The sequence below is a fragment of the Hakea prostrata genome, chromosome 2, assembly GCF_041222555.1.
Source record: "Hakea prostrata isolate BN-2017 chromosome 2, UWA_Hpros_2, whole genome shotgun sequence".
Taxonomy (NCBI): domain Eukaryota; kingdom Viridiplantae; phylum Streptophyta; class Magnoliopsida; order Proteales; family Proteaceae; genus Hakea; species Hakea prostrata.
This window is the reverse complement of record NC_142601.1, coordinates 5860799-5884806: the sequence shown is the minus strand read 5'-3', so window position 1 is coordinate 5884806 and position 24008 is coordinate 5860799. Positions and strand designations below refer to the sequence as shown.

The 24008-nt window shown below is 39.2% G+C and overlaps 1 pseudogene across 1 annotated transcript in view; it reads left to right on the top strand.

The window, feature by feature from the left end:
- The first annotated feature begins 896 nt into the window (after nt 1-896).
- Nucleotides 897-24008, top strand: part of LOC149023469 (uncharacterized) — a 39280-nt pseudogene continuing 16168 nt past the window's right edge. The window contains exons 1-4 of the transcript XR_016171528.1: nt 897-1613; nt 7877-7938; nt 23457-23625; nt 23735-23974. The product of XR_016171528.1 is annotated as an uncharacterized LOC149023469 (transcript). The remainder of the gene's footprint in view (nt 1614-7876; nt 7939-23456; nt 23626-23734; nt 23975-24008) is intronic.

Sequence of the window (24008 nt, the reverse complement as noted above, 5' to 3'; positions counted from 1 at the left end):
TGTTTTTTGTGTTTGTGTTTGAGGTTCATCTGGGCCAGTTTACACGCACCTTGATTACATCCTTAGAAGAGCTTTGTCCAATAATTCTAAAATGGAACTTTTTATTGAAGAAGGGAAGAAGAAAAAAAAATTTGAATTCTTGTAGAACTTCCTATTGTTGATATCGTCCTTAGCAAATGAGGACAACATTGACGGAATAACATCTACAGAAAAGAGTGTTTCTTGGGAGGAATTTATATATCTAGCTAGGGAATCAGCCCATGTATTAATCTTTCGAACATGATGGACAAAATTACAAAGATTAAAATTCCTCTTAAGCTCCCTAATCCTGGTCATGACCCTCCAAGATGTAGAAAAATATCCTTGTATGTATTGGATTGCCACCATTGAATCTGACCGAATTTCAATTCGGTCGAAGCTCATGTTTATTGCGGTATCTAACCCACGCTTGATAGCAAATAGTTCAAAACGGTAATATTATTCTCAAGAATACAGTTGATTTACTGCCGATGGATCTACTATTGTATACGTGGCGAGATCATAATGGTTCGTTGTTGGTCGTCTATTGTTAAGCCCATTTCACAGTTACGCTGCGCTCAAGTTCCGGATGAGTTACAGAACTGCGTCAGGTATTGAGTTTTGTCAAGCCCGGCCTATCAGCTTCCCGACCCATTCAACCAACCAAGTTCGCGTGCAAGTCCGGATCAGCGACCCGTACGGGGAGCACAAACCCACACACTTCCTGACCACAAACATCAGTGGGGCCACGGTGAAAAACACTTTTTGAAAAAAATAAAATTTTTTTTTTCACCAGTGGGACCCACCGATGTTTGTGGTCAGGAAGCCATGGGGAGCACAGAGCTCCCCCGACGGGGAGAAGATCCGGATTCGTTCGCGTGCATGATGGAGTGTGACAGTCGGTTACGCGCACAAACTTTTACTGAGTTGTAGATCGCATCCGTCATACTTGAGATCGAAGTCTTTGCAAAAAGAGAATCAGGTGCGAACAAACGTTACAGGGAGGGAAGAGGAAGACTGAGACGAAGGGGAGAGAGGGAGAGAGAGAGAGAGGGGAATCAAAGAAGGTGAAAGAAGTAAGTGATAAAATATCTCAAAATGAGCTTTATTTCAAGATTCGGAAACCGTTTCTCTGGTGGGTTCTGCAGAAAACCCAAATGCTCTTGTCCCTTTTTCTTCGAAATTGATCGAATTGAACTGGGTTTCTCGGAGATTTAGTGCTGCTGCAGTGAAAGATGAGGAGGAAGAGGAGGTAGAGATTGATCAGAGAAGACTTCCTGCAGATTACGACCCTTCAAATTTCGATCCCGCAGAGCACCGAAGTCCTCCGACCGATCGGGTTTTCAGGTTGGTAGATGAATTTTCTGGGCTGACGTTGGTTGAAGTGGCTGAGCTGTCAGGAATTCTGATGAAGAAATTGGGCATGAAGGAGACACCTGTTGTCGGGGTCATGAAACCAGGAGCTGCTGGATTAGCTGGAATTGGTGCGATGAAAGCAACTGCTACGGCAAAGTAGGAGAAGAAACCAGAGAAGACTGTGTTTGAGTTGAAATTGGAGTCTTATGAGGCTGCGGCGAAGATAAAGATCATCAAAGGTGAAGGAGTGCACTGCCTTCTCTTTCTTTCTTTTGGGTTTTGATTTATTCTTTCAGTTGTTTCATTAATTTAGTACGTAGTCTAATTTAATGCTTTGAGGAAAAACCTTTGTAAGTGGGTGTTGTTTTGTCCCTTTACTTTCATAAGCTTATGGATTTTGGGCTTCAGTGATTGAATGACTATTTACGACTTGGTTGGGTTACTCAATTGTTTGCTTTAGTAAATTTCATTGCAACCTCATTACGGCATTCTTGTGGAAACCTAACGGTTGGATTTTGTGGCTCATATGAAGAAAAAGAAAAGGTATTGGTATGTGATAGTGAATGTATTTCACACATTTATTAGAAGTAGTATAGTGTATTTATACAAACTAATATATAACTAACTAACTAACTACTAGTAGATATACTACTCTCAACACACCCCCTCAAGCGAAGCGGGGTAGATACCGTAAGCTTGTCCCGAAGAGCAATAAAGCGAAGTCGAGGCAATCCCTTGGTAAGCAGATCAGCAAGTTGATCAATAGTGGAAACGTAGCGAACAACAAATTGACGAGAGGCAACAAGATCACGAACAAAATGAAAGTCAATCTCAACATGCTTTGTCCTAGCATGAAAAATAGGATTTGAAGTCATATAGGTAGCACCAATGTTATCACACCATATCACAGGAGCAGTGGGAAGAAAGGCACCAATTTCTCCTAATAATGATCGAATCCATAGAAGTTCTGTGGCAACAGATGCAACAGCACGGTACTCAGCTTCTGTGGAAGAACGAGAAGTAGGTCTCTGCTTGCGAGAACTCCAAGAAATAAGATGATTGCCAAGAAAAACACTAAAGCCAGTAGTAGAGCGGCGATCATCAGGACATCCGGCCCAGTCTGCATCAGAATAGCCGGTAAGAGTCATAGAAGATTGTCTGGAGAAGAAGATACCCATATCAATTGTGCCTCTTAAATAGCGCAAAATTCGCTTGACCGCACTCCAATGAGTATCAGTAGGAGAATGCATGAACTGAGCAACACGACTAACTGCATAACCGATATCAGGACGTGTGTTGGCTAAATATTGTAATGCACCAACTACATGACGATATTCGGTTCCATCAGATAAAAGTATGCCATCCAAAAGAGAAAGTGGTGCACCAGAAGCAAAAGGAGTAGCAATTGGCTTAGCATTGCTCATCTTAGCATGATCTAATAGATCAGTGATGTACTTCTTTTGAGATAAAAAGATACCCTCATCAGAACGACTAGCTTCAATACCCAAGAAATAATGAAGATTTCCCAAATCTTTAATAGCAAAAGCAGTGGCAAGAGTTTTAATGAGAGCAGAAATAGCATCCAAGCTATTGCCAGTGATCAGAATATCATCTACATAGATCAACACATATAATGTGACGGAAGAATTTGTATAATAATACAAAGACGTATCGTCACGAGAACCAATAAAACCATGAGCCGTGATAAAGGTGGTAAGCTTAGTGTACCAAGCTCTAGGTGCCTGTTTTAATCCATATAAAGACTTTCGGAGATGACAAACATGAGTAGGAAATGTAGGGTCAACAAAACCAGTTGGTTGTTCCATAAAAACATTTTCCTCAAGATCTCCATGTAAGAAGGCATTGGAGACATCTAATTGTCTAATGGGCCAATTGTTGGAAAGAGCAATGGATAATATGATACGAATGGTAGTGTGTTTGACAACAGGACTATAAGTATCTCCAAAATCAAAACCAGGGCGTTGATGAAACCCTTTGGCTACCAAACGTGCCTTGTAACGCTCTATAGATCCATCAGGTTTCCTTTTAATGCGAAAGACCCATTTAGAGCCAATTACATTTTGATGTTGATGAGAGGGAACTAAGACCCAGGTGCCATTCTGATAAAGCATTAATTTCCTCTTGCATAGCTTTTCTCCAATGTTCAAAACGACAAGCTTGAGTATATGTAGTAGGTACACTTGTATCCTCACAAGAAGCTAGTAGATTTAATGGAAGACGGGATTTTAAGGAACCAGTTTTGGACCGCGTAACCATATGATGATTGTTGGTAACAGCTGAAATCCCGGTATTGTCAATTAAGGGTGCAGGGATTCGAGTAGATGGAGAATCTCTAGAAGTATGATCCAATAAAGAATCCGGGACGGAATGGAATGATGTATCCAAATTATTGTGATGAGGCAGCTCAAGACATGTTGTTGGAAAATTATCTGATGAACGTCCAGTAGGAGAGGAAGTTCCACATGAGGTAGAGATGGTTTGAGGCAAAACTAATGAATCCGTGTGTATCTCTTGTAGTAGAGGTCCAGCTGGAAAGCCCAATTCAGGCCCATCAGCAATAGCTAGCGATCCAAGAGGGGATGGGGTACTTTCATTAAGTGGTGATGAAGATCCAGCTGGAAAGCCCAATTCAGGCCCATCAGCAATAGCTAGCGATCCAAGAGGGGATGGGGTACTTTCATTAAGTGGAGCCCGATAAAACCCCCACGGAACCATCTACAAGAATGCTTTACAACTGAATTTTCAGCTAAAACTACAGATGGAGTTTCCACAGAGAACCATTGTGTACAAGAAGTTAGTGAAGATGAATTAACAAGACCTTCAAACGGAAATTGAGATTCCGAGAAAATAACATGCCGTGAGATGTAAGATTTCCCGGTGAGAGGATCATAGCACAAGTAGCCTTTGTACGATGCAGGATAGCCAAGAAAGACACAAGGATGAGATCTCGGATGAAGCTTGGAGCTAGCATATGGCCGCAACCAAGGATAGCAAAGGCAACCAAAAACTCTTAGCAAATCATAATCTGGTGACATCTGAAAAAGGACCTCAAAAGGTGATTTTGCACCAAAAGCAGCAAGAGGAAGTCGATTCAACAAATAGACCGCAGTTCTCACAGCAGCAGTCCAAAATATTTGTGGTAAATGTGCTTGAAACATCATTGCAAGAGCTGACTCAAGTATGTGACGATGTTTTCTCTCAGCCATTCCATTTTGAGGTGGCGTATATGGACATGAAACTCTATGAGTAATACCACTATTTGCCAAAAACTGATTTAATTTGCTAAATTCTGTACCTCCATCAGTTTGCATCACACAAATCTTAGAAGAGAAATAAGATTCAACTAGACTTTTAAATCTCTTGAAAACATCAAACACATCAGACTTCAACTTCAGTGGATACACCCAGGTATATTTGGTAAATTGATCAACAAAAACCACATAGTAACGAAACCCATCATAAGACACAAATGGAGCAGGTCCCCACAAGTCAGAATGAATTACATCCAAGGGTCCTCTACTGGGTGTGGTGGAAGAAACAAACGGAAGTCTATGACTTTTAGAACATTGACAGGCATTACACATAGAAACAGAATTAAAATTCTTCAAACCAAAAGAACGCATAACATCCATAGTTCGCTGAGATGCAGGATGACCAAGTCTCCTGTGCCAATCAACAGTTGAAACAGTCAAAGCAACAGAATCAGCTTTAGGAGAAAACTTGGAGTCTGCTAATGAAACCGAACCTTCAGATGAAGAAGAGGTGCACAAAAGATCAACAGAATACAATCCATTAGAATGCTGTCCCTTGACCAGCACCTGATGACTCTGCCGATCCTTTATCAGAAATTCATTGTCAAGAAACATGAAGTAAATATCATTGTCCTCAAGAAAACGAGAAACAGAAAGAAGATTACAACGAATCTTCGGAACACACAGTACATTTGTTAAACGAAACACAGAGGAATTGGCTTGAACAATCAAAGAACCAACATGAGAAATTTGCATAGCAGATCCATTACCTATAACTAGACTCTGTGTACCTGTATAAGGTTCTTGCACACTAAGATGAGCCAAATCTGAGATAATATGACTATTAGAACCTGAATCAAGCACCCACTGTGTAGTAGTACAATACTGGAGAGAGGACATAGCAGAACAACAAACCAACTTACCAACATAGGCATGGTTGAAGCGCTGAGGACACTGTGCACACAAGTGTCCTTCTGCCTTGCACAACTGACATCGAATACGCGGTTCATTAAGAAAAGAATTCGATCCAGAAGAATTCGATCCAGAAGAATTAACATCTTGCAGACCATGTTGATCAGTGGTAGACTCAGATGCACGAAACCTATTGAAATTTCCAGAACCACGACCATAATTACGACGATTCCACGGTCGTCTGCCAGAACCAAAATTAGAAGACTGACGACGCTCACGCAACTGATTTTCTGAATTGAACCTGGAGTTGCCAGAGAACTGCCGGCGATCTTGAGAACTTCGCAAGGCAACATTTGCCGTCAAAATGGAGGAAGCAGAATCAGAAGCAGATACACGCATATGGCTTTCTTGAGTTATCAATAAGCCTTGGAGTTCAATAAACGAAACTGGATCTGCCCGAACTAAGACTGAAGTTGAGAAATCACGAAACATCTCACCAAGTCCCCTTAAAGTAGTCAGAACCAGATCTTCATCAGAGATCGGATTATTTGCAGCGGCTAATTCATCAGAGATCGAAAGAATCTCAAGAATATAATCAGAAATTGACGCAGATCCTCTTTGAACTTGAAAGAGACGATTCTTTAGGTCAAGAATTCGAGAACGAGAGCTCGGTGCAAAGACTCTATTCAAAATCGTCCAAGCTTGAGCAGAGGTTCTTGCAGAAATTATATGTGGCAGCGCACGCTCAGAAATAGAAGAGACGATCCAGCTAAGGATTAGCTGATCTTGACGATCCCACGCAACCGTCGGTGAAATTGAAGGCACAAGATCAGTAGATGACAAAGATCTTACCAAAGGCATAGGTCGAGTACAAGATCCATCAACATATCCCATAAGAGCATATCCACGAAGCAGAGGAACAAATTGCGTTTTCCACAAAAGAAAATTGGTAGAGGTAAGCTTGATAGGAAGAACAGCAGCAACATTTAACGAGATCAGAGAAGTCGCCGGTGCCGATGAAGATGATGGAACATCTGAACTTGACGGTGGCGAACTTGACGGTGGCAATGGCGGAGATTCCTCGGTAGCCATGACCAAACCCTTTTCCTCAGAAACCCTGTTTCCTCAGAAACCCTGTTTTTGAAATCCTCTTTTTAGAACTCGCGAGAGACAAAAAGGCTCGATACCATGATAGTGAATGTATTTCACACATTTATTAGAAGTAGTATAGTGTATTTATACAAACTAATATATAACTAACTAACTAACTACTAGTAGATGTACTACTCTCAACAGTATGGATGTTCGGACATAATTTAATGCGTTGTTGCAAGTTCATTTTTTTAACTTCTTCTTGATGCCTTCGTAAACTCTTTTGTTTGGTGATTACTGTCTCAATAACCCCTCTTTTTATGCTTGCTGGATTCTAGCTTTTTTAGCACAAAATGTGATGAACCATTGAGGAATCATCAGATTAATCCCTTTCAGTTTTGTTTTTATTTATTTTCTTTCAAACTTGGGTTTTATTTCAGTTTTGCTTATTGTAAATTTGGGTTGTTTTGATTGGTCGATTCTCGCCTTTACTTATGGATTATGAATGATAAGTGCTAAAAAGATGTCTCTCGTCCTGCTGAGGTCAAAATAAGACGTAAATGCATCTAAATGTAAACATACTCTGTAGACATAAGTCTGGAATATGGTGGTTAGGGAAGTGCAATTTAGCAAGATGGAAGTCACTTCAGAGAGCAGGTAATTGCTTGGGAAAGAAAGTAAAGGACTTCAAGATATGGAGTTTAGACATGCCTGATGCTTATATTATAGCACTGGTTAAGTAAGAGGATGTCTTTTTAAGACCATGACCCTTTATGGAGTCTATATTAGATGGTGAAGTTTGGGATACAGCTAGTGATAATTTTCTTATAGGGTGCTCTTTAGACTTCTTGTCATTACATGATAAGTTGTAGTTGTTTATTCAATTCTTTTATGAGACCGGGAGCTCGGGTTTTGGGTGAAGTTTTGGATACAACACTGATGCTCTTTGACGGGGTGTTACCATGTTGCCTTTTCTTCATTTCTCCCCTTTTTTGATTTCTATTTTTAACTCCGAAATGAACAATTTTTTTGGGTCTAAATGTTGCCAAAAGGCTAATAAGTAATTAGGCTGACTGTCTAATTTTCAACTGGCTATTATATGTTCAAGTGTTGAACACCCTACCTTAAGGTGAAAACTGTTTCAATTCTTCTTTCTTTTTCGTTGGCTTAAGCTTTTTTTCATACTTCTTGAAACTCATGGATACTAAGTAGATTCTCTTATGCAGATCTTGAAAGATTTCCTTCTATGGATTCAACACAATCTAGGGCGTTGGGGTCCACTTGTTTTGTAAGTTGTTTTCTTACATTTTACTTCCTACTGACTGTTTGCATAGTCATCACTTAATAACCCTGTCTTTGGGGTTGATGTTCTTATCTCTGTCTGTGTATTTTGCGGTTGATTTTGATCCTATGGACAAGGTCACATGCTTGTGGTTGTCATCTTCATAGGCACTTGGGTTAGCACCAACATTGTAGGTTTATGTTATTCTTGGTTCCAGTGATTGGGAGTTGGGACCATAATTTATCAGTCCACCTTGTAAAGAAGAGCAGTCCCAGCCAATCAATAATGTAGTCCTAGATTACTAGGAAGCGGAAACCCATCCCCAGATTTGGGATGCACTGTAAGCACATATAGGACAAAAACATTATATGGTTTCCAATTGAAGGCCAGGTTTAGATCAAACTTAGGATTTGATTGTAGGGTTATGACTAGCAAGTGATGGGGAGTCTATCAGTGAAGGTATGGTTTTTAAGATAAGGTCTGAATTTTGAGTTCCAGCAAAAGTTGTGATTCTCCTGAGTTTGGAAAAGTGAAAAAGATGAGATTCAAGGATTTTCTGTTCAGAATGGGATCAAACTTGAATTCTCCTTTCTTGGGAGGATACGGGGAAGTATGCGATCAAAATGTGATGAGGTTTGGATGTCTAGATTAGAAGTAAATTAAGTTTATGGAATTTGAAGGTTAGGGGTGGATTGGAAGTCTGGTTTTTGCTGGACTGAATTGGAAAAAAAGGGGATCAGAGGGTAAGGGGATGGAGAGCATTATTTGAACCTGATTTGGGACATTTTCATTGATAATTTGGTCTGTCACTTAATGGTGGGGTGGGGGAAAGTGTAAATCAAAAGTTGGGGTGGAGGAGGTTAAGGATTGGGATTTTGGAGGTTACAAGTAGAACTGGATCCGGGGATTGATTCTACTTACTGATGTTAGAACTTAGAAGAGTAGAACTTGAATGCTTGAAGTTCCTTGAATTTGCAGGACATTCTGGCAACAATAAAGTGTCTTTAATGGTGATTGAACTTGTTAGCTTAGGGGAGATTGAAGAACTTGATGGAGGGGATAGGAAAACTTAATAGCTTTTAAGAGGTTAAGCAATATACAAAATATGAATATATGGGTTTTAATGTTCAGAATGGGCTGCAACTTGGATCAAGTTTTCCTTATGGTGAGAGGAGAATTCAATCCGAAAAGTTGATAATTCTAATGGTTGGTTCACGCTGTGGAAGTTTTGGAGTTTGTAGATGAAGTTTAGGGATGGGGGATATGTTTATGATTTAAAAGTTAGGATAAGCAGAATAAAGTTGGGGATGATTAAACTTACTGTTTGATGTATACCTTCTTGAATAACTGCTTGAGTGATTGAAGAAACTCTTGAAGTGTAGAGGTTGACTGGCAAATAGAAGAAGCTTCAAGGGATCAAATGTGGTCGGCTTTGGGGTTGCTTGAAGAATTTGGTAGATGGGTATGTAGGATGGAATAGCTTTCTCAAGACTAAGCAATGCTACCATTCAATAAATTACTGGCTCACAATTGTATTTATGGCTACAATGGCTGACATAGAAGGCCAAAGTAGTGTGATAAGAACCTCAATCAATCCCTGGATTAAATGGCTAAAATCCCTGAAACTAGGTCACAGCAGCACCCGTAACCCACTCAGTCTCACTACTCGCATGCACACACATACTACAATTGAAATGTATAAACAGGAAATTTAACAGGAAATACTTTGATTAATTCATTAATAAAATGGCTCAATCAATCTGCTATACAAGAACTCCCACCCCTTTAGTATCCTATCTCAGTCACCCTTTAACGTGAGAGATTACCTCTCCTCTAGGAGCACAGCTCGTCTCCTTACCCTTACAAAATTCTAAGCCCTTTTTCTCTTCCCTCACCTCCCTAATATATCCCTAATGGAATCCTAAGCCCTAACTAAGCCCACTTTTCATGCTGACCAACATGGGAGTGGCTGTTCCCAAATAGGATTCAGCCACGTATCCCTGTGGTTGATCTTGTCCCCCGCATGTTTGGATGGGTTTGACCCCCTACAACTCGCCTACCCCCTTTGGTGTATGTATCTTAAAATAAGTGTCTTATCATAGTGGTTTCCCGATTGCAGTTGGGTTTAACCAGGATCAGCTCTAAGCCCCTATTTGTTTGCTTTCATTGTGGAGGATTTAACCAGATACATCCATGATGAGGTCCCTTTATGTATGCTCTTTGCTGATGATATTATTTTGATAGATGAGACAGTAGAAGGAACTAATAAGAATGATGAAATATATGATATGTAACTAAAGTCAATCTTATAGAGGGGATGAAGTAGTGAAGCTTGTGGACCGAAATGTATCGCAAAGTGAATGCTTTAAATACGTAGGGTGAACTATTAAACTATTAACAAAGAGGATAATATAGAGGATGTTGCCCACATAATTAAAGGAGGATGGATGAAATATGATGTTGCCCACAAAATTGATGTAGGATGGTTGAAATGGAGAGGTGCTCGGAAGCATGCCTATTAAGCTTACGGTAATTTTATAGTAGTGCGATTAGTCCAATTATGATCATGGAGTGTTGGGCAGTTTGTGGAGGAGTTACATAACTTAAATGTAGCAGAGTAGAAGATGGTGAAGAGGATGTGTGGCAAAATGAGGGGAAAAGACTAAGAAATGATTGTATTTTTTTTTTCGGGGGGGGGGGTTGGGTTTATTCAAGACAAGTTCTATGAGAGCCACTTGAGGTGTTATGATCATTGTCAATGGAGAACTAAAGGAGAATTGATAAGGAAGGGTCACTTGATTTAGTTTGAAGGAGCTAAACAAGGTACAGGCAGGCATTGGAGAAGTGCTTAGAAAAAATATGCTTGTATCATATGGTTTTGGTTGAGCCTAGTATGATTGTAGATAAAACTGCTTGGAGGAAAATTACTTGTTTAATTGACCTTCTGTAAGGGGGATGTTCTTAGAAGTCACCCAGACTGCTTTGTTTTCTCCCTTTTCCTTTTTTCTTTTTTGCCTCACTTCTTTCTGTTATTCTCATATAGCTTCATTGCTTTAAATTTATTTGGATCCTCGTAGACAACCCCATTTAGTTGGGATTAGGTAATGGGTCGTTGTTGTTTGTTGTTGTAATGGTTGACATAGAACTCAAACAAAACCTAGGATTCCCTTCCAAATTTCAATTATAATTATAACTGCTGCTATAGGACAAAACATGAAGAGGCCAAAATACTGTTCACGTTACTATTCATGTGAACAGTATCATAGCTCATATTTGCTGTGGGAGGAATATTCCAGAAAATATTTGTGGGACCCACATCCAAAGTTTGACTATATAGTAGTTGCTTTTGCAATTCCTGAGTATCTACCATAATCACTCGTCTCTAATTCCTGTTAATTTCTAATTTGAACCATTGGCTAGTTTACAAAGTTTAATCTGTTTTGGGAAAAGCTTAGGCCAGCCATTAGTTAAACCCCTTTCATCATATGAAGGTTGTTAAGGCAACAAGGTGACCAAAGTGGTTGGGACACTTTTTATAATAAACTATTTTATGTTGCTCAAATAATATACCAAAAATTGATATAATTTTACCATACGCTAAACGAATATTAAAGAATCATAATTATGGAAAATCATCATGAATAAAAGAAAAAAAGAAAAACATATGTTGGTTGAATTCTACTAGGAGTTCAACTTTATTGGAGTTTTCATTCATGTAATTTTCTATTTCTTGTTACCCAAGTAAGGGTATTTATGTAATAGTGTTCTTTCCACTTTATTATAAATAGAGGGCTTGAGATCATACCGATCAATTCAAGCCATTCTACCAAAATCGTGTTTCTCAACAACATAAATTCCATCATAATACATGCATGCAATAGCAATTAGCAACATGATGTAATGACATTATAGCATATGATTGTGAATTATATAAAATTATAAAAATGAAAATGAAAGAATGGGGAAATATCCATCATGTAGTCTACAATATATCCAATAGTTAGCTTGTTGTTCAACTTAGGCATCTAATCTATTTTACCCAACTATTTTTTAAGGAAATGAATAATTCTTGAATCCAAATTGGAGTTTAATTGTTAGCTTATTTTGCCACTTTGTTGACTGAACTGACAAATTAATACATCACATTCTTTTGAATAATATTTCATCTAATGATTTCCAAATTCGAAATGAATAACTATTATATTCGATATGGTTTTGTTGAATAAAATTTGATGTTAAAAAAAAAAAAACTCAAGTTTTGGTACAAAATGTCAAAAAAAGTGACCACTTCAGCCCTAGGTGGGAATAGCACACAGAGCAACAATGCGATGGTGCCTAGGCAATAAAGCGGTTGAAATCTTGCTTGTCAAACAGCAATTCATCTCCTGGGCGGACGCCTTGATAACAGTGCATCATATTACTACAAACTTCAGAGAAAACGAATTTGCACAACATGCCATTGCTTACGGAGTATTCCATGTCCAACAGCTAAGATATCTCTGGGCAGGAGAACCATAGCTGAGATAGCCCATTACCTTGTCGTGTTTTCTTCTCCAACTTCCTTGTTCCGATATACATGCTGTGCTGTTTTGACTGCAACGACAGCAAACCACCTCTTTGAGAATACTATTTGATGATCAAATTCCTTTTCCAACCAAATCTCTAGGGCTGCTATGAATTTCAGCCAGTTATCTCCTCTACTTGACCTTCATCCTATCCAAATTTGAGTCCCATCAAGGTTGATGGTTAGGCCTGAAGAGTCCTAGTTTCTAATCTGGGAACTGCTGCACCAACAGAAATTGGAAAAAAAATTCAGTATGCTTTATCTACAGCCTGTAATCATTCACTTCAAATTTGAGCAAGTTCTACTGTTTGGCTTGTCTTGAATCATAACCCTCTAGTTTATTTAGTGCCTGAGTTTTCTACTAATTTTATTGGTGCTTGAACATCATACTTTTTAGTTTTTACCATCACCTTTGATTTACAGTTGTACATGAATTGGTATTAGAGTTGTAGCAGATGAGTGAAGTTCTAACAGTCTCCCCCCTGCTCCATTGGCTACCAGGACTTGGCCATTGCAGCTAGTACATGTTACTGTTGCAATAAAATTGGTCATGTTGTTAGATTCTGCCCCAAGCTTGGCAAATCTAACTCCACCATTGCAGCCACTGAATACAACAAGAAGGCAACTTACTGGTGATAACAGTTGGATGGAGAATGGGTTGTCTTTAAGAGGTGAACGGGACAGTCTTGGGTTGTTCCAATATTAGGAGAAGAATAAGTATTGACGAGATGAATCAAAATTACTGTAGTTTAGGGTTTGTTGGTAGCAGCTTGCTTGGTCAAAGGATTGTGTATGGAAATTGATTCTTGAACTTCAAAGAACTTGAGGAGAAGAAAACCTTCAAACTAGGTGAAGGAGAGCTTTATTCAGACTTAGTGGGCTTTGCACCATCAAAGAATTGATTGGATAGATACATTGTCCCACAATTTGGATGTCCTAGGATTTCGCACATCAAGGGATCAATTGGCTATAGGTAACAATCCCACCAAAAGCTAGATTTCTCGCCAGACCCATCTCCAATAGAATAAATCTGGCAGCAGCAGCTTGTAAAGAAATTTCGTTAATTAAATTAATGTTAAATACTTGTTCCTGTTACAGCCTCGTATAAAAAAACTCAAAAATAGACTCCTATACCAAGAAGGAAAGGCCTAACTCAATTCTGATGTAGAATCAGAGGCTGGAAAGGAGAAAACCATGGAACTAGGACCAAGAGGACCAGCAATGGACCAGGCCAGCTTGAGCCAGCCCATTCAGTCCAGGTGGTCTTTTTGAAAAGAGGTCAAAACACTGTTCATACATTACTGTTCATGTGAACGCAGCCCATAATTTGGCACATTGGGGATGTTCCATAGAGGATTTGTGGCAGGTTACATGAATATTCTATTCTTGAGAGATTTAGGAACTTAGTTTAGTTTCTATTTTGGTATTCTGTTTAGATATTTATGCATATGGGCTTAGTAGTTTCTATTTTCCATAAGATTCTATTGTCATTAGTTGCTGAGGTATTAGTTTCTATTATCAGTCTGCTAAGTTTCTGTTCATTGTAAAGCTTTAACCAAAATACAAATAAGCCCTTTAATTGAAATATAATATCAGACTTCTGGAGAAATCAATTTGGTATAGTAGCCTCAGTTATGGAGTAAATCCATGTTCAACAGTTGAGATAGCCCATCCCTGACCCCCTTTCGTCAATCTGTCCTTCTATAACACCTTCTTCTTCTATCTATCCTTATTCTATCCTTCATGTTCTTCTCTCTTAATTGAAAAAAAAAAATAATTCTAGTTAGTAAATTTTGTTTTCATATTGTATTGATCTTGGTAGCAATCGATCTCCCGCTAGTTTATCCGGCCGAGGTAGATTTTTGCATTAAGTTTCTAACTCATACAGTATGTGAACTTGCAAGATATCTCACATGTAACGGCTTCTGCAGTTAGAAGCTCAGATCAGCAGGGACGATGAGACTGAGAAGAGTTGAGGGGAGAAGAAGCAGAAGACGAAGGAGAGAAAAGAGGGGTAGAGATCGTGTGTGAAGCTCTCCTCTATGTACCTTATTTATTATCTAGAAACCAATCTGAGCTTGGGAAAACTTTCCTAAACTAACAGCAAAAAGGAAGAATATATATTGCATAGAACTCCCAAATCTACTAAAAAGGAAACTAAAACTATCTTATGAAGGTTATTTGTCTCTGAAGCATACGTAAATATATATTATACTAAGACTACCAAATTGTACTTGGCCAAGATCATCCACAATATCTTGGCCAAGATCATCCACAATATCTTGGCCACGCTAAGATAAACTCATCAATACTCCCCCTCAAAGCTAGAGCTTATAAATCTCCCATGCGTAGTTTGCAACATCCATTCTAGAATGCAGGCCCTAAGAGTAACTTGGTAAAGATGTGATGTAAACCCAGATTTAGGGTTAGGGGTAGTATTGGAATTTCCTAAATCTAAGGGCTTCCTAGTAATTTCCAGCAAAAGATAATGGTTATCCTATGGTTTATAGGGTATTTTGTCATGCTAAAACCCTGGTGTAATGTGAACTCAGATCTGAACTTTAATATATTATGAGTTCCAGACCTGAGTTTTAATAAAAAGAGGACTGAAAATAAGGTTTTAGGGTTTCGGCTAGGTGGGAGGATGGGCTGCTGCTTCTGCTGCGTAATTTCAAATCTCTTCCCAAGGTTTCAAGGTGTAGGAGAGGGATTTAGTTGGGTAGGGGCTTAGTTTTCAGAAGTAAAAGAAGAATTGCAGAATGTTTTGTTGAAAAAGATGAAGTACAGGAAGTTTCAGACTTTAGGGAAATAGGGTTTAATTAGGTAACCAACAGTAGGACTGGTGGCAAGGGGTAGGTATGATCCTAAGAGAAGGAAAAAGAAAGCTAAAGGGGCTGGGGAAGTGGGATTGGCAGCGGGCAGTGGGGTTTGCTGCTATCACAGGGGAGGAAAAAAAGAAAGGTTGGGGGGGGGGGGGGGACCTACAGATGCAAGGGGGGGTTGGGGGCTTTGCTAGAAGGGGAAGGGGGACGGAGAGGGTGCAATGGGGGTGGGGGTAGTTTCTAGGGGTTGGGCAGTATGGGAAAAGGACGGGGGGGGGGGTGCGATAGCCTAGGATGCAGGGGAAGGGTAGGGGATTTGTTGGGTACTTACCAGGGCTGCTGTGAATGATTGATGGCTGCTTCTTGAATGCTTGTAGACTGCTGGAATGAAGAAGAAGAAGCTGAACTTGAACAAAAACTTTTACTCAACCATTGCCCCCCCAACTAGGAAACCATGATCTGCAACTCAACAACTAGGAAACCATGAATTGCAGCCCTCTTTATTTATAATGCTGCTAGGCTGAATTACAACTTGTGAAGCAAGTGACTTGCCCTCCATAAAGGGAAACTAATAGTATGTCTCACAAAAACAGAAAATAGGAGGTACTGAAAAATAGGAAGTTCTAGAAAAGGAAGGAAATGAAAGTAGAAACTTCAACACTGTCTTACTCCTCATGACCAAGGAACCTTGTCTGAAAAAGGAAAGTAGACAATTTGAGCACCAAGAAAGACTGTCCAAGGCATGCGCACCAAGGCAGTGGCCTTGGACCATGCGTATTCTCAACACTCCCCCCTTAGGCTAGCCCAACTTGTAATAGATAGAATGAAAAATTGGCTTAAATAAAGCTTTAGTGAACAAATCCACTAGTTGATCAACATAACTTACAAAGGGGGTTTCGGGTTTCTATGATTTTCTTATTGATTGCATCACAAACAAAGTGACAATCAACCTCTATATGCTTTGTTCTCTCATGAAAATCGGGATTATTGTCAATGTAAGTAGCAGCCTGATTATTACCAAACATTTTCATAGGGTTGAAAACTGGGATTCCCACTTCCTCCAATAAAGAATGAAGCCTCATCAACTCGGTAGCTGTGTGGGCCATGGCTCTATATTTTGCCTCAGCACTAGAATGGGCAACAGTAGATTGTTTCTTACTCCTCCAAGTTACAAGATTTCCACCAAAAAAGGTACAATAACTCGTAGTAGATTGATGATCAGATGTAGACCCTGCCTAATCTACATCAGAGAAACCAGATCCATACTCTTGTTTGGTCAATAGACCAGCCCCTTACCGGGTGCACTCTCGAGATATCGAAGCAGTCTCATATCTCTATCCCAATGGGCCTTTTAGGGCATTGCATTAACTGACTCAACACACTAACTAAATGGGAAATATTTGGACGAGTGGTGGTGAGATAAATCAGTTTCCCAATAAGACTACTGTAACGATGGACATCATCTACATCATTCACTCCCAACTTCAACTAATGATCCATAAGAATATCAACAAGTTTAGAGGCAAGCATATCAGTTTCTTCCAAAAGATCCAACACAAATTTTCTTTGTGACAAACTAACTTGTTGTTTACTCCAAAGTACCTCAATTCCCAAGAGATACTACAGCTCTTCATTGAGGTCACCATACAATAAGGCATTTTTAATGTCAAGTTGAAAGAGCGGCTAATCATAACTAACAGCTAAAGAAATCAACACATGGACAGAATTAAGTCTAGCCATAGGAAAGAGTCTCAAAATAATTCACACCATTCATTTGTGTTCAGCCCTTAGTTACCAAGCGAGCCTTGAGTTGTTCAACTACACCATCAGAATGATACTTAATAGTATACACCCATTGACAACGGACCACATCTTTTCTAGGAGGCAAGTCTACCAAATACCATGTATGACGAGATTTTAAAGCATCCATTTCCACATCCATGACAGCTTTCCAGCCAGGGCTTTTAAGAATCTCATTATGATGGGTAGGAATATGAATGTCGGACATAGAAAGAGCAAGACAACAAAATTTGGGAGGTAGATGAAAAATAGATACATAATTAGAAACAGGATAAACAATGTGAGAATATAAAGTGCAAGTACGAGTATCTTTTCTCAAGTTAATAGGTAAGTCATCTAAAGTAGAAGTAGGATCTCCACTAGCCGGAGGAGACTATGAAGAGGGAACTTTTGTAGGACTAGCTTTGACCTCATCTAAAGGAGAGTTGCTAGTATCAATAGAATGGTTTGTATGATTCACAATATGCTCCCCCAACTTACGTTTTCGTTGACAAACCTATAGAGGGACACTGTAGTTTGAAGGAACTAAAGAGGGAATGGGAGGAGCATCATTCACAACATGGTTTTCATCAAGCAAAGGTGGATTAGTATAATATGGGGTATCCTCAAAAAATGTAGCATCCGTAGTGACAAACTGTTTCTGATGTATTGGATCATAACATTCGGTTAATCAAATGATCAACAGATAAAATCACATTACGCCAGTAATTCTTAAGGACATTCATCTGAATTAAAAGAGCACATGTAACCTCCAAGAGGTGGCGATTCTTGTGTTTAACCACTCCATTCTGTTGGGGACTGAATGAACAACTATTTTAATGCATCATTCTGAGGGTGTCACACAAATGGAGATACTAGTTTGTACATATTCTAAAGCATTATCTGATCTAAAATTGAATAGGAAGAGAAAATTGAGATGTTACTTCTTTAATAAATTTTTTAAATATAGGCAGGAACTTTGTTCAATCTTTCAGAAGATACAACCATGTAAGACGTGAAAAAATCATCAACAAAAGTAACAAAATACCGTAACGCATGCCTATTACTAACTCTACAATGACCTAAAATATCAGAATGAACAAGAGACAATAAAGACTCACTACGAAGAGCTGAGCGTTGAGGATAGGTGACATGATGGTGCTTCCCCAACTCACACGCTTCACAATTTAACCTAGCCATTGACTTTAAAGAAGGAAACAAAATCTTTATATCTAGCTAAGGAAAGGCGGCCTAAACGACAACGCCACTGAAAGCCATCTACACCATCATCAAAGAGAGCCGTTGTAAGGGCACCATTGTCTAGATAGTGGAGTCTGTTCCTTTCGTACCCCACCAATCGTCTTCCTCGTGTGAAGGTCCTAGAAAACACAAGAATTAAGAGTAAAGGTTATGGAGCAATTCAATGTTTTAGTTAGCTGGATAACAAATAATAAATATCAGGGAAAATTATCAATATGAAGAACAAAGGACAGAGTAAGAGAAGTTGTAGAAGAAACACTTCCAGAGCCCAAAATAGGTGTGAAAGTTTCATAGATTTAGAGAAAGAGCTAAGACGACTTACAAGTAACGTAAGAAGAAGCCATTGAACAAATGATCCAAGGGGTGGATGTAGAAGTGAGAAGAGCTGTTTTACCTACATAAGAAAAATTGGTAGCAGAAGTACCAAAGTATACTTCCTTTGAGAGAGGGAAACACCACTGGTTGAATATCCAAATTCCAGACGTAAGAAGTATCTAAAATTCCCCAAGTCCTTGATATCAAATTCCATACCCAAAAAGTTATTCAAGGCTGAAATCTTCTCTCACTACTGCTCGGGATCACACTCTCCCCCATATAGGCTAGAAGTATAGTGGTACTGAAATTTTGGTTATTATACTTCTACTTCTCTCACTACTTCTCTCACTTGAAGCTGAGAAGTCAAGGTGCCTTTATTGAAGAATGCAAAAGAAAGAATGATGGAGATAAGGAAAAGTTATGAAAGGTATTGGAAAATGTATGGATGCACACTCATGTCTGATGGGGTGGATTGACAAAAAGGGCAGGCACCTCATCAATTTTCTTGTCAATTGTCCAGAAGGAACATTCTTCCTTGGTTCTGTAGTAATTGGGGAAAAGCATGTAGTTCAAGTGGTAAATGATAATGCCTCAAATTACAAAGCAACAAGGGCATTATTAAGGGAGAAAGGACCACATTATATTGGACTCCCTGTGCAGCCCACTCTCTTGATTTGATGCTAGAGGACATTGAGAATTTGAAACAATATAAGAAGGTGATAATTCTAGGGAAGAGAATAACCACTTTCATTTATAGGCATACAAGATTGCTGGTGGCCTTAAGACAGAAGACAAATGGCAGGGATCTTGGGAGGACTGCCGTGACTAGATTTGCCACTTCATTCTTAACACTGCAAGGCTTATTGAAACATAGATGAACTAAGGCACTTATTCATTTTTGAGGAGTGGACAAAATCCAATTTGTCCAAGACAGAAGCAAGGAAGAGAGTAGCTAAAACATCATTTTCTACAGCATTTTGGCATGGTGTGGAGGATTGCATTAGAGCATCACAACCTCTTATGATTGTATTGAGGATTGTAGATGTTGATGAAAGACCCGCATTGCCTGAAGTGTTTGTATCCATGCAAGAGGCTACGAGAAGAATAAAGGACAATTTTGGAGGCAAAGAAAAACTCTAGAAGAAAGTCATACAAATAATTGATAAGCGATGGGAGTGCAATGGGAGTGTTAGATGGAGAGACCTCTATATGGTGCAGCCTTATTTTTGAATCCTGGGAAGTTCTACAATTTAAATGTTGTAGATGATTGTGAGTTGATTAGTTCTCTGCAAACTTCTTTCAATGAAGTTATTGGAAGACCAGTGCTTGATTTATATCTACAAGATAAGGTATTGCACCAAGCAAGTGAGTACAAGCAAGTTAGAGGTCCTTTCTCCACAAGCATGGCTATCAAACATCGTACAACTATGAGTCCTCGTAAGTTTTTACTTGTATGTTTTTTTATTTTTAGTTATACTTATTTGGAAGGGTGACTTGGGCTGCAATTGGGATTGAATGACAACGAAGGTAAAGGCATAAGAAATCTGCAATAGTGTAGAATTCTGATAGACGGATTAAGAGACATGGATTACAGAGTTTATGATGAAGAAGAAAAATAAAATGAATAAGTGGTTGAATGGGGTAGGTTTTCAAAACAGAAAATTAAAAGTGGAAAGGGAATAAAATAAAGTGCAGCTTGTTACGTACGTGTAATTCAAGTCTAGTAATGGCTGAGATGATGATGGCGTAGTCAAGGTAGGATGCAAGCCTGTTGCCAAGGTGCCTAGATTTCTAGGAGTCTTAGCCCTTTATTGGGTCAAGGCGACCTAGTGTTGCCTTGCTTGGTGTTGCACTGTCACCTTGGTTTTTGTTGCCGTCTATTGCCTTGCCACGCCTTGACAACTATTACAAGCATTTGCCGACGAGAATCCTTCAAATAAACCCTATTACATAGAGGTCCTTTACCACTAATGAGAAGCTCTACTATCACCTTGTAACACTCTCTTTATCAATTATGTTCTGAATTTTGAGTCTTATTACATGCATAGGCCTTCTATTTATAGCCTTCGTGCTGACTTTCCTAGTTGTACCAAACGTAGACACTAACTTGAACTCAAATAAGACTCTTTATTAACCTAAAAGGACCCCTTACCAGATTTATTTAGTTAATTACACTATCCCTATTAGAGCTGACATATTGATGCAGGACAACAGCACAAAACGAGGACTAAGTGAACCAATCATGGACCAGGCCAGCTCAACCCCCCCCCCCTTTTCAGTTCAGATGGTCTTTTAGAAGGCCAAAAAGATGCCAAAACACTGTTCACGTGAATAGTGTTACAGACTTGGATTATTTTTCATTTGGGAATATCCATAGAGGATTTTGTGGGGCCCACGAGATTACATGAAGATTTTTTCCCTTGGGAGATTTAAGACATTAAATTAATTTCTATTTTACTTATTTATGCATGTGGCTGAAATATAAAGCCCAGTAGTTTCTAATTTTAAATAATTTCTATTTCCATGAGATTCTATTATCACTAGTTAGTAGGATATTAGTTTCTATTTATTGTAAAGCTTTATCCCTTTGCATTGCAATAAAATAGAGACTAATGGGATATAAATAAGATGAATTGAAGCTTTAGCAATGTAGGTTTGCAGCCCCTTTCTCTGTATCCTCTTCTCTTCTTCTTATGAGTGTTCTTCTCCTTCTTCCCTGTCTTCAAGACCGATTTATCTGAGATTTCCCATTCTCTACTTTCTTCTTTATCCTTCTACCATCTCTATTTCCCCCCCCCCCCCCTTAAGAGACTTTGGAGAAAAAGATATGTGACTTGAAGGTTTAGCATGGGGCATTTGCAGCCCCCCCGGGGTAGGTGTTCCTCTCTCCTCTTCTCTTCATCTTATGAGTGTTGTCCTCCTCCCATTTCAAGTCTAATTCTTCTCAGATTTCTCCTTCTTTCTACTCTTTGGAGTATTTTAGGCAGATGCTTTCCTCCTTTATAAATTCGTCTCAAATGATTTGAGTAGGTAAAACTGCTTCTGGGGTTATCTTCCCAGTGTTATCAGGCAAAAAAGTTAGAAAACTAACAAATGATTACTTTCCCTCTTTTTATTCTCTAATAGGGAAGCCCCGGGATTGGGGGGGGGGGGGGGGGGGGAAGGAGTGTCTGCCAACCCTTTCGTGTTTTTGTTTGCCACTAGACAGTAGATAGATGGGTAAATCAGATTTAAGACTGTTACCACCTTGAATGTCTTCAGTTGGTTTGTCGAACCTCCCTCGTCAAAGAATGTGCTATGATACTTAATTTGCATACCTGATTCCCGGTGATTTAGTTTCTTTTTATGTGCTTGCCCTGATAATTAGAAAAACAAACTTATTCCTCCTCAGGTAAGGAATCCGGAATTCCTGATACATTACGTGTGCAGGTCCTAATCGGCGTCCATAAAGATGTATGCCCTGGGGACGGTTAGATATACTACACTGCTAATGATGAGCTGACTGTGACAGGTAACTCCATTTTTGTGGTGAACCAAAAGACTCTTTACATGACCAGTGCTAGCAACATAGAAGCATAAAGACTAAGTGCAGTGGATATGTGTATGTGCTGAAAGATTAGCATTAGCTTGTGTCCCCATGCAAACTTGGATATAGTTACTAAATTAACTCCACCATCATAGTTTGAGTTATAGCCTTATTTAGCAAAGCTGCAGGTTTTCAGAGGCCATATGGAACTTAGCTTGTTTCATGTATACAATTTTCTATTAGCAGATATGTTTAGAGCTTCTCTGTAAAGCCCTTGCCCTAAGCTTGTTAATGGAGACAGGAAAATCAATGGAAAGCTTGAATGGACAATGAAGGATGTAAGATGACTCTAGTTTTCATAAGATATTAAAGGACCCAGACTTGCATAGTTGTTTAAGGATGTCTGGATGTGTACATTTCACCCACTCCAGTCCCTGCCATATGTAGGAGCCTTGTGGGCTGAGTATGGACCCCTCCGCCCTTTCTTATAAGTTTTGACATTCTTGTGTCCTCGTGCATTTCCATCTGATTAATAAGTTTTGCTTAGGATTGTTCAAAATATAATAAAAAGAAAAAAGAAAGAGAAGACGAGAAACTTATCCTGTTTACAGAGGGTAGGGTGTGAGGAAGGCCATATAGACAAGTTACAATAGGATTCAGATAAAATATTTAGGAATGGTAGTTCTACCTTTGAGACAATATGAAGAGGGAATGTTCATCTTTACCCCCCCCCCTCCAAATAAAAAAAAAAAGAAAAGAAAAGAAAGAAGAGGAATACTTATTCAGCTTGTACCTACATGGCTACATCCTTGTGCTTGGGTTCCCAGTGCAAAATCTTGTATTATGGCTATGTTTAAAGATAGAGCAAACTCATATTAGACAAACATAATTCTACTTTCAGTGGTGATGTTTTGCTAGCTTGCTCTTCAATGTTAAGTACCTACAGTTGACTGCCCTTATTAATTTCCTTTTCTCAAGCCTGCAGGCATGGTCCCTCTCTTTTTGGTACCTTATTTGTCATCTTTACGAACCTTCTCTAGCATTTGTCTGCACTTCAAACAACATTTTGCTCTGTAACCATCTCTAGTTTGGATTATGATTTTTTTCTTCTTCTTTTTATTGTTACCGAACCTGAAAATGCAAGCATTTCCTGGTGTTAGAACTTGGTTACCTTTTTACACAACTGCTTACATTTCCTTACTCTTATGCTTACCTAATGTAAAGCCAATCTGCAACATTGAATGCAAATACTGCACAGGACAGTTCTGTGCCAAAGATAAAGGAAGTGCTCTTTCATCCTCCTAGTGCTAGTTATATACAACTTCCTGATGGAAGACATACTGCATATCAAGAGCAAGGTGTTCTAGCTGACCAAGCTAGGTTCTCCTTGATTGCTCCGCATTCCTTTCTTTCATCCCGGCTGGCAGGTAAATCAACTAGCTCATCATAGTTGAGTGAATTTGGTACACAATGGTTCAATGGTTGTCCCTTGTGAGCTTCTGTTAAATTGTGAATGTGTGTTTTATTCTTAAAAAGGGATACCTGGAGTTAAAGCATCACTGCTGGAGGAGTTTGGTGTTCGCTTGGTAACATATGATCTTCCTGGTTCTGGGGAGAGTGATCCTCACCCCATCAGGAATCTTAACTCATCAGCCATGGATATGTCATACATTGCGGATGCCACTGGTGTCACTGGCAAGTTCTGGGTTATGGGCTACTCAGGTGGAAGCGTTCATGCTTGGGCTGCGCTCAGATACATTCCTGAGAGGCTGGCAGGTTAGAACAACCCAAGAATAAAACAAGAAGCTGA